Source organism: Leptidea sinapis, chromosome 27, assembly GCF_905404315.1.
Source record: "Leptidea sinapis chromosome 27, ilLepSina1.1, whole genome shotgun sequence".
Lineage (NCBI taxonomy): Eukaryota > Metazoa > Arthropoda > Insecta > Lepidoptera > Pieridae > Leptidea > Leptidea sinapis.
The window spans coordinates 8,207,777-8,219,594 of NC_066291.1; the positions used below are offsets into that span (position 1 = coordinate 8,207,777).

The 11,818-nt window shown below is 34.4% G+C and overlaps 1 pseudogene; it reads right to left on the reverse strand.

The window, feature by feature from the left end:
- LOC126972915 (adenylate cyclase type 3-like) overlaps window positions 1-11,477 on the reverse strand; it is a 32,500-nt pseudogene extending 21,023 nt beyond the window's left edge.
- Between the last annotated feature and the right edge of the window lie 341 nt (window positions 11,478-11,818).

An 11,818-nucleotide genomic window follows, 5' to 3' on the forward strand; every position in this document is an offset into this window, starting at 1 on the left:
CAACTGATTAAATCGCAATGATGTCAATTGAATGTCAAAAATTATATCAACTGCATCGCAAACTCATTTAGTTCGTTCATTCATTCGTACCATGATGTGTTATTACTTAAACTTAAACTGGATAGCTTATTTGTCAAAGTGACCGATTCGAAAAAAGTTGCTACTTCCTTAGAGGAAAGTGAATCGTGTTGTTAATAACTTTTAAAAAATAGTGAAAACATAGAAAAGAAATTTTTTATTGATTATAGATGAGATGAGAATACTTTATTGGTCTTTTTTGTAAAACAAAATACTGAAAATAAATACCAAAAATGAAAAAACTAAAGACGAGGCAGTAAGGGCCTGGGCTATAGCCTGTTCACAAGAACGAATTAAAAAAAATATACTCTGTGGTCCTGTCAAATCAAACATCAATGGAGGTGCGTTCATTACTCGTTGTTTTTACGAAAACACATAAGCAAACATTTAATTTATAATTCAAAGAACTATATTTATTTATATTACTATTATTTAATAAGTATAAAAAACGCAAAAAAAACCGCAAAAATCATATCTTTTAAGGTTTCGAAACGCAATTTTATTTCGTTCATTCTACATAAGCGATCCAAACGCCATTGAGTAAAAGGCACTTCATGGTACGAATTTTAGTGATTCAGTTTAGGTACTTAAACTGAACTGCATCGGATTCACATTGCTTATTAAAAATTTATGGTAGGCCCTCAGAGCTCTGTTCTGAATAAACGTATTCGCGTATTCCGAGAGACCTAAATATCAATTTTTCGTCCCTCCGTTATTCATAATAGGATATGAAATCACTTTGATGAACGTATATAACTACCACTAATTCGAAAATGTATGTTTCAGACTTGAGAAAAACCGACGCAATAAATTCAGAAGGCTTCTTTTTTAAATTTTTTTTACAATCAAATTCATACTTTAAATTGCCTGCGGTTGCTCCATTTTTGATCTGTGGTATCATTAGGAAAGCTGTTATGCTTCAATAAATTTTATTACATAAATTTCTTCTAGAAATTCTATTCAATTTTGTAACACACTTGTTTTGAACATTTATTGGATAATTTTGTATTGATATTGTGTATAAACTACTAGTTAAGACAATTTGGCTAACTTTCGTAGTTTCTTTTTTTGTTGTTTTTTAAATATCTTAATAAAATGCTGCTATAGAACATAACTAGCAAAATATCTAAGCAAAATTCTTTATTGAATAGGTGACCTTATACCTAACTCATAAGCGACTTCTTTCAGGCAACCTTGTCCTTTCAACGATATCTCTCGAAAATCTCGGTACTTTCAATAAATGTTAGTATTTAATATTGTGCATTTCTTTCATATTTATTATTTATTACTATTAGATCACCAGCTTGAGTCAGATTCAATATCTTAATATAGATAAATTAGGTACGTGTCATATTTACATATTTTCGACAAGAGAATTTAGTGACAATTTCACTATAACAATAGGGAGCATTTTTTACAAAATAACTCTTGTTGTTTTGCAGTATTATTGGCAAATTGCTATAAAACAGTACTTTTTTTAATTATCTACAGAACAGCGTCTGTCGGGTCACCTAGTTGTATTATGTATATATGTCAGCAATACAAAAATAGTACCCAGGTATCAATACTGCTAATTTTAATTATAAACTTTATATAAAGGATAATTAAAAATGAAATATGTTTTTTCCTAGTATGTCAGGATTAGTAAGTTGTATCTTTATAAATATTTACTAGCTGACCGGACAGACGTTGTTCTGTATATAATAAATAAAATACTTTTTTTTTAATGAATTTATCAATAATATTTTATAACATCAAGAATTATTTCGTAAAAGCTGCTCCCTTTTGTTATAATGAAATTGTTTCACAGCAGAACTGTCAAACCGTGCGTCAATAAATTCTCCAACAGAAAATATGCCCATACAAAACAAATATTGGAAATAAAAATAATTGTGGGTCCCAAATCGAAATAAAACCTATCCTATCTCTCAAGTTGGACTAAACTGCACTCCATGAAGTATCCCCATTAAAATCCGTTCATAAGTTTAGGAGTCCATCGCGGACAAACAACGTGACATGTAATTTATATATATTAAGAAGAAGAAGATGAATGTGTCATTTATTACTCACCCGGCCATTCCGCTGCTCTCCATCTTGTTAGCAAGTTCAACATCTCGTGAATAGACATCAAATTGCCACTGCCGCTGACCCAGTACTCCAGCTAACACCGCCCCAGTGTGGATGCCAACACGCATATCAACTGGAGAATTGGTGATTCGCTGAACATACCTAAGGAACGTAATTACTGCTTATAAAACAGAAGTCACGTACGTACATAATGTTTATAATCTTATTTGAATTACTAATACGATTAGTTTTTTTTTTTTATGGAATAGGAGGACAAACGAGCGTACGGGTCACCTGTTGTTAAGTGATCACCGCCGCCCATACTCTCTTGCAACACCAGAGCCTTTTCTATATTAGGATTAAAAGATTCAACCCGCCTTTTGACTAAGCTAAATAACGCTACTGTTATGACGAGTAGGTATAAAGGTATTTAACCATCTTCCAAAAAATATTAAAAATGCCTAAAACTTTAACGTATATAAAAATTAAATTATGACTAATAGCTTCAATAGTTATATTTTATAGAATACTTTTAAATATTAGCATTTATGGCTATATATTTACGAATGGTACCTACAAACAGCACATTCTGGTAAGTTTTCACTTCAAAAGATATTTACGGAAGTAATCAAAGGTCAAAGGACTTACTGAAAGTATAGCTGAATAGAATGCAGTTGCTACAGTTTTCCCGACTCCGATACGAGTTAGAAACCTTCAAGCATAGAGCATACTTCCAACTTATAAAAAAAATCAATCGGTGATATTTCAATTAATAGAAATAACTTCAGCGTTCGTCCGGGCCTAATTGCCTACACCTCTATTTCAGACGCACCGTGCAAGATAGCAGTGCTTTTCTGTTCCGGTGTCGAGACGATGACGATATCGTTATTAACGTCACATCGCGCTCACGCTACTCCTCAGGCCGTTTTGTGTTATGAGCAGATAATGCCATTAAACAACAAGTGGCCTATCTGCTCATTCTATTCCACTTATACAAATAATCTATACTAATATTATAAAGCTGCAGTGTTTGTTTGTTTGTTTGAACGCGCTAATCTCTGGTACTACTGGTCCGATTTGAATGATTCTTTCAGTGTTGGGTAGTCCATTTATCGAGGAAGGCTATGTTTTTTTTAAATTAGGGATCCATAATAAAATTGCTCTTTTGTAACACAAGGTGTAAAATCGAAAACCTATTTTTGCGTGCGCTGCAAAAACTATTGACAATAGAACAAAATGATGTACAGGCTATAATATAGGCAATATTTTATTACTTATAAAACTATCGCGTGAATTATACTTTATATGGCAAAACAACGTTTGCCGGGACAGCTAGTAATAAATAAATACCGTAAACAAATTAATGTCTTTTCCGAATTATAAAAATAATTCGCCTAGTGATAAAAATATCGCTTAGTAATCTATTAAATTGCTTCGACTTTTTTTATCAAAATAAGGGATGAGACGAGCGGGACGTTCAGCTGATGGTTATTGACACGCCTTACCCATTACAATGCAGTGCCGCTCAGGATTCTTGAAAAACCCAAAAATTCTGAGCGGCACTGCAATTGCGCTCGTACCTTGAGAGTAAAGGTGTTAAGTCCCAGTAATTTCACTGGCTACGGCGCCCTTCAGACCGAAACACAGTAATATTTACACATTAATGCTTCACGGCAGAAATAGGCGCCGTTGTGGTACTCATAATCTAGCCGGCATCCTGTGCAAAGGAGCCTCCCACTGGTAAAAATAATGCCGCTCAACAACAAGTGGCCGTCTTTTCCGAATTAATTTTCAATCAGTCAGTATACAAACTATTGGAGATAATCTATAAAATGCCATCCCCTTTACATTCAAGGAATAGAAACACCCAGGCACAGAGGAATTCATAAATCCGACAACATAAGAATCTTTCTTCTGCAGAAATCAGAATGTATAATATATTCATTTTACATAAAATACTGACAATGCACAATCGCAATTTTTATATCTTAAAATTTATCTATGAGTCTGTAACCAAGCTGTTATACTTAGCACGAACAGCTACACAAGAATGTAGCGACAAAACTATGCTAATGTCAGCAGCATAACCCAATAGGAAAATGCCTTAAGTCATGATGCTGTATAAATAATAATAAATTGTCGGGGACCCAGTGCTCTGTGAACGGCTGGATCACTTGGCGTTGCGTAGAGACGTCGCTTCATTCTGTGTCTTCTACCGCATTTATCACGGGGAGTGTTCCGAAGAGCTGTTTAACCTGATTCCTGCCGCCGAATTCCACCTTCGCACGACACGCCACAAGTTAGGATATCATCCTCACCATCTGGATGTGTGGCGGTCCTCCACAGTGCGGTTTTCAAGGAGCTTTCTTCCACATACTACAAAGCTGTGGAATGAACTTAACAACGGGTGACCCGTACGCTCGTTTGTCCTCCTATTCCATAAAAAAAAAAAAAAATTGTTGAAATACACTAATCTAGCAACATTTGCAGCAACAGCAGAATTGATCCTATCTGCTAGTTTGACAATATTGTCTATTTATTAAAGGTTGCAAACAAGGTAGAAGATGTATCCTCGTAATTTGTGAACAAATACAAGACTTACATTAATATTTTAAATAATTGCGCTCATGCCTTTCTGTTCGATAGGTCATTGTCGTCTATAAGTGAGGGTTATGATTTATAACCTGATTTTATCGAAAAGTAGTTTTGATAGGCCTAAGTGCCACTTTGTCATATGCAGCAAACAGCACATTTTCCCCATTTAATAATTAATATACCTTAAAAATATAACGAGTTCATTCGCCTTTTTTGGAAGTATACATGACAAATACCACATTAATTTATTTTATAACCTTTACAGTGATATCACTACCAGTGGAGCTTTATTCGTCCCGTCAAACTCATAACACTATTGGTACAGCAAACAACGCAAAAACCTTTAACCTAACTGATTGATATGACTTAATTTATTTTTTCAGCTACATACTTGAGTATTTGTTGTTATGAACTATGACGTATTAGTACATATCTAGCGCGCTTTTGTTACAGGCATATAAAATTTCCGCTTCTGTTGGGTATTTTTAACATTATTTTTAGTTATCTACCGATGTAAGCACATTGAATAAAAATAAGCATATTGCCTATTATCGTTATATAGCATAAGCGTTAAATTTATTAAAAGTACTCACTTGATAGCCTTAACCATAGAGAGTCCCATGTGTACACAGAGTACGGCGTGATCTGCACGCTCAACGGGGGCACCGCTAATGCAATAATAACAATCTCCAAGAATCTTTATTCTCAGCTGTTGATATTTCTATTGAACAGCAAAAATCTTGTGTTAAACACTGCAAATTAAACTAAAGTACTTATTGCGTCACAAGTTTTTATTACCTCAGCTAGACGGTCGAATCTCGCAAATAACTCGTTTAGGATTGCTACCAAATCTTGAGCTGAATATGTGGAAGAAATTGCAGTAAATCCTACTATGTCTGCGTACAAAATACTGTTGGAAAAAAGGAGATTAGATTGATCAAAAAAATATTTCATGGAGTTATAGTTGATGGGGAATTAAATTATATTTACCTCACGTTCTCATGTCTTGACATATAAATTTTCTTAAACTGTGTATCTATTAGACCCAAATCTGCTCGCATTTTAACGGCAACATGTTCCGGAAGAACTGATAATAGCAAACGTTCCTTTAAAAAACGAAAAAAAGCACGCGTTATACTCTACATTATTATTTTTTTTTGCAATAATTTAACCAGAAATTAATTGAGCAACGTTTACAGATTAACGAGGGCTGCTGATTGTTGATATTTGATAATCTTTAGAAGGATATTTTATGCAATTATAGTGAAGTCATGTTTTGTTTGGTTCTAAATATTGTAGCACCGGATATAAAATGTATCTACTAGGTATGAAAAGTACACAAGGTGTGGGTTCTGGTTCGTTATTTGTAGTGTAAAAGAAAATTATTGAAATTATTTAGTAGGCGCCATTGTGCCTAATTCCATTACATTCTTTATATTTCTTAAATTATTTCCTTTCCTTTATTTAATCTGCGAACAATGTGTGATGGTAAATACTTCAAGCTAATTAGTAACTAAGTTAACATCTCCGCACCTGTTCCTTACTCTGCTGTTCTATTGTTAATTTATCACCCAAGCTTATTTTTGTCTCTTGAAATGATCTTCGTTGTTTACGTTCATTAATAGCGTACGCAGTTCCACCAAGAAGCGAGGCTCCGAGCAATAAGCATCCATTCGCGATTTGCTGGGGAATTGATGTGAGCAGAAATTAAGCCAATCAAATATAAATTTATATTGCTAATACAGACATAGTTCGAAACATACCTGTGCAAATATGGAACCTTCAACTTTGTCGCCCCAAATTACAGAATTGCTGTACTGTACTAATAGATATGCCAATAAAGATATTACGCTGTACAAAATTAGTAACACATGATGGAGTGGTAATGTGGTCAGCGTGTAGTACTGTAGTACAAGGGCCCAGCCCAACAGCTCGTTATAGGAATCTCCAACTCTTCGAGAGGCACTTACAAGTAGTTGGATCCACACTGCCAGCCATGCTACGTGGTTCAGTACCGGACGGACTCTGGGTATGAGCGCATATGATATGAGTAGACTTAGATTTACTACTGTTGCTATCGCTACCGATCCGTATGCAAAATCCAAATTAGATTCTCCGGGCACCAAAGCAACAAATATCTGTAATAGTATTCCCAGCGAGATCCAACGAAGAATGGCTCCTTCTCTCTGGCGCTGCGTGTACGCCGAATATAATTTTTCGTCTGACGGATCCTTAAACCGCCAAGGAGAAACAAAACATTTCCACGGTTTTGATGAATTATTTGCCAACTTTTCCATTTTTTTATTGCTTTGTTGCACTTATTCCAGATAGCATCTTGCTATACATCTTATTTTAGTCAACAGTTATTGTCAGTTGCAACCCTATCGAAAGAATACGTTAAATTAGAATACATTAGTATAAAAACAGTTATCTATATATATATATATAGTAAGTGTTAGTAAAATTAAAGTGTCCTTTTACTAAACGCGTATGAATAATGATAATTCACACGTAACTCATAACAGAAAACCAAATTTTAACATTTTCTCAGTCTGTTTCGTTCGTTTCATTTCGGAAGATTTTGACGTGAATTTAACCGGCATTTCAAAAGTAAATGAAGCAACTTTTGTGTAAGAAATTTAATTGAGCTTCTTTTACTCGGGTTTTGGAATTTATTCACGATTACATAATTTTATAAACAACAATCTTATTGCCACGAAATCGGAATTTAATCCTACAGTGATGGCAGTGTTTGACACGAAGTTAGAAATCGAGTGTCATATCCTGACGACTTATGCCAAGCTTTCTTAGCAATTGACACTGTGTTTTGTCTTTTTTACTATAAACATACAATATATTTTCGTAATTATTGCTTACAATGTCTTTGTCAATGTGTGAGTTAGCTTGTTTGATATTCAAACACTTTCAAAATACTAAGGAACTATTCCGAACATGGCTGACTATTTAAGACTTGCCAATCAAGTCGGTTATAGTTACAATTCATTCACTTTCTTTTTCTATCTTGCTGTTCGCTTATAATTAGGCCTGCGCGCTTATAAAAAAAAAAACAATTTACCATCATAAATAACAATTGGGTACAGATTTACAGACGAATTAATTATAGATTTAAGATTTAAGAGGCTGTTAGAAAACTAATACGTACAATATATGCAAAAATGCTCGAAGTTCCGACATTGCCATAAAGTATTATGACCGAGAGAGGACAACCGTGTAGTGAATAAATTACACGCTGAAACATTATTCTCGTATAGACGTCGTTAGCTTCGACACTACGTTACATAGCTAATGCGAACCTCGTTTGTTTCTAAATACGTCTCCAATTTTAATATTGACAATCGATGGGAGTTTTGAATGAAGTGACCATGAAGATTTTAACTTATTAAATACACAAAGAATTATTTGTCTTAAGCCTAAGACTATTATTTTTATGTTAAGTGGATTCTACTAATATCTTTCGTTTCGAATATATTTTTTTGTCTCATATCTTTGTTCTCAGTGAACTCCTAAACCAATGAACGCATTTTAATGGGGATTACTTCATGAAGTGCAGTTTACTCGAACTTGAGAGATAGGGTAGTTTATATTTCAATTTGGGACCCATAATTATTTTTATTTGCAATATTAGTTTTGTATGCACATATTTTCTATTACAGAATTTATTAACGCACAGTTTAATAGTTCCGCTGTGAAACAATTTCATTATAACAACAGGGAGCATATTTTACGAAATAATTCATGATGATATGAAATATTATTGACAAATTCATAGAAAACGTATTATATTTATTATGTACAGAACAACTTCTGTAGGGTCAGCTAGTATTTATATATAACAATGAAATATTACACTCGAAACAAAATAATGATGATACGTAGCCTAACATTGATGTTTCAAACGCTTCTTTGCATAACGTTATTTAATGTTACCTATGCTTGAAATAAAATACTGCCATTTTAAAATGCTCTTGGGCGTCACGGGCTATCCTGCCTAAAATCGGCACGCTAGGATTAGCGAAGTTCTAATGGCAAGCGTCCTGATGGAATAACCCTGGTGGCTTGTGCACGGGGAAGGGCGATGGTGTGGGACGTGACATGCGTCGACACTCTGGCTCCTTATCATGTGCAAGCTACGTCAGTTGATGCTGGGGCTACTGCTTTGACTGCCGAAGATAGCAAATGTTGCAAATATGTCGGTCTCAGTGAGTCTTACATCTTTGTGCCGTTTGGTGTCGAGACACTTGGCCCGTTGGGCTCAGAGGCGCGGAGAATGTACAAAGCATGGCATTTATTTCAGTCAACGGATCAGCCCAAGTATCCAATGCGGCAACGCTACCAGTATTCTTCGAACACTTCCTCATTATCATAGTTTTAATTTAGTGTCATCATAGGTAGTATTTTAAATATAATTATAAGATTTGTTTTGTTTGAATAAATATTTTCAAACTGAATTTTAATTTTCTTGTAAAAATATTAGATTCTTTTTGAGTGATATTGCAATATGCGTTCATTTTACAAAATTCGCATAAATTTTTAACTAAAGTTGTTTAAACAATAATTACCTATGTTGCTTTATTGGATCTCAAATATGAAGACATATTGACATAATTACTGCAACCTTAGCTGTTACACTGATCAAAGAAGAAAATTCGCAGCGTTCCATGAGTTAGCTTATCTTGTTATCTCGGTTTTTCTCGCAGCTATATCCAAAATTCTGAGAATCGCATTCATGATATCGGCGTTGTTACAAGATGACCTAGTTCGGATAGAGTTACCATTCCAATTGTTCACGAGTACCTATTGGTAGACCCAGTTAAGTCACCCGCCGAGAACACACAGCTACGACTCGTAGTTATAATATCGCCTACGTATTTGTAGTCGCATCAAAAAAGGGGCCGTTGATTATCGAAATTTGGCCGTTTCGGTGGTACTCTCTGAGAGGGATACTCTCCAAATCGTTAGAACCACCTTATGATATGATAAAGGGGGCTCTGTAACTGCGCAGCATTATATTGAGGAATGTTTCATGTGATCCATTCACAGAGTGAATGGGTCCTGGGTTAAACATGATGCCCGTGCACTGCTCAATTAACCCAGCTTGATGTTAAGGACACACATTCAAGTTTTACCGTGGCAAGCAAAAAGTTCGGACTTACATCAAAGAGAGCACGTTAAGAACCAAGTAAAACGAAGGGAAAGAGAGAGTGAGCAAGATGTCTACACTCTACTCTCGTCTCGTGCCAAAAGATCCCAGCTGATAACGTGAGACATTTGATCGACAACATGCATTCCAGGCTTAAGGAGTGCATAGGTAATATAAGATAACGAACCCGTTATTAACATAAAGAAGAAAAAATAAAAATACATTTTTTTCAGTCAGTTTTGCATTATTTGTATTTTATCCTGATCGACATGTTTCATCTGAAGTTCAAATCATACTACATCAAGTTGCCTGTATGTAGATTTAATGGCATTATTTAATATTGTTAATTTTCGTATTCACTAATGTTAAAATTCAGGACATAAAATTTACGCGCCTCTCCAACCTTTTAAAAAGAAATGTCATTTAAATATGTGATACTCGCTAAAATTATTGTAATATATTTTTAGTTGTATTTAAGTATCATTTACTGTTACAGTCTTATCTATCTTATTCCTCACAGACGCCTTATATAAACAAAGTCTTTCAGATACTACATTACGAAAATAGATGTATAAAAAATATACAAAAATTGCAATTAATGCAACTTCAGAACCTAGTCAAAAGTCGTAAGTCAGTGTATAATTATTCTATGATTTTTTAAATTTTTTCAACTTGTTAAAACACTTAAAAATTACTGAAAGTACTTTAAATTATGATTTTAATTTTTAAAGTAAACATATCAGTCAAAGTAATCGTTAAATTTACGCTAATGTAGCTTCCTATTTTTCATTTTAATAATAATATTATAATTATATAATATTAATGATAATAGTATAGATTATATTGTGAGCATTACTTCGTACTGAATATAAAAAACTAGCTATCGATATACAGTAAACGGTTCATTACAAAACTTGAAGCAAAATCTTCATTAAAATGCAAATTTTACATATCTAAACTGTTATCGCTTTTTCTAACAAAATACTTCACTTAAAGTCTATATATAACTAGATTTCTACCTACCAATGTACGTGAGTACATATATTATAGTATGAACTGGGCCATTCTACAATCTTGCAAATATTTAAAGAGATTCACCCGATAAATTTAAGTAATTTGCAAATCTGAAACGCGTATTAATATTTTTTATGTCATAGTTTTATATATTTCGCTTATTAGTAACAGACACTTTAATATTACTTACTTAAAAATACACGGTTTGTAGATAAAATATATTTCTAAGGAGATTACCTTTCATAGTTAAAAGAACGAGAACATACATACATAATGTCATTAATTATTAATTAATTAATTTCCCGCCGAATTCATTGAAACTGATGCAAGCAGTCCCTGCGACGATATTGCCATTGACCCAGTAACATTGATTTCACATTAAAAATTCATGATTGTTATCAAGGGTTTATTTATATCGACTTATGTAAGATCGGTGGCCTGAAGGACGAGGGTTTCCAGGTGTATGGTGAGATGGATGAATATTGAGCGATGTGGGTTGTGGGGCGCGAACCACTGCGGGGCAAAGCGGCGCAAGGAGGTAGCGCACGTGCCGGCGCGCGACTGCCGCGCGGCCTCCGCCCTCGACGCAGCGAGCGACTCCCGAGCCTGTCCGAGTCTCCCGCGACCGGGCCGTGCGCGCCGCCCTACCCGGATAAACCCCGTGTTTCACTACAGGATATAACACACGTAATATCCTGAGATATAAATTATTCCGTGATTGGCCTTTACGTTATGAGATATCCCCAAAGCAGTATCCGTTTAACGATACACAACTCATAAGTAAAATCACATTTATTATATTTAATAGAAGTATGGCTAAGTGACGCTAAATTTAAGTTAAAAGAATTACAAGTAATACAAAACAAACTAATTAAAACACTTTTCCATTATCCGTTTCTAACA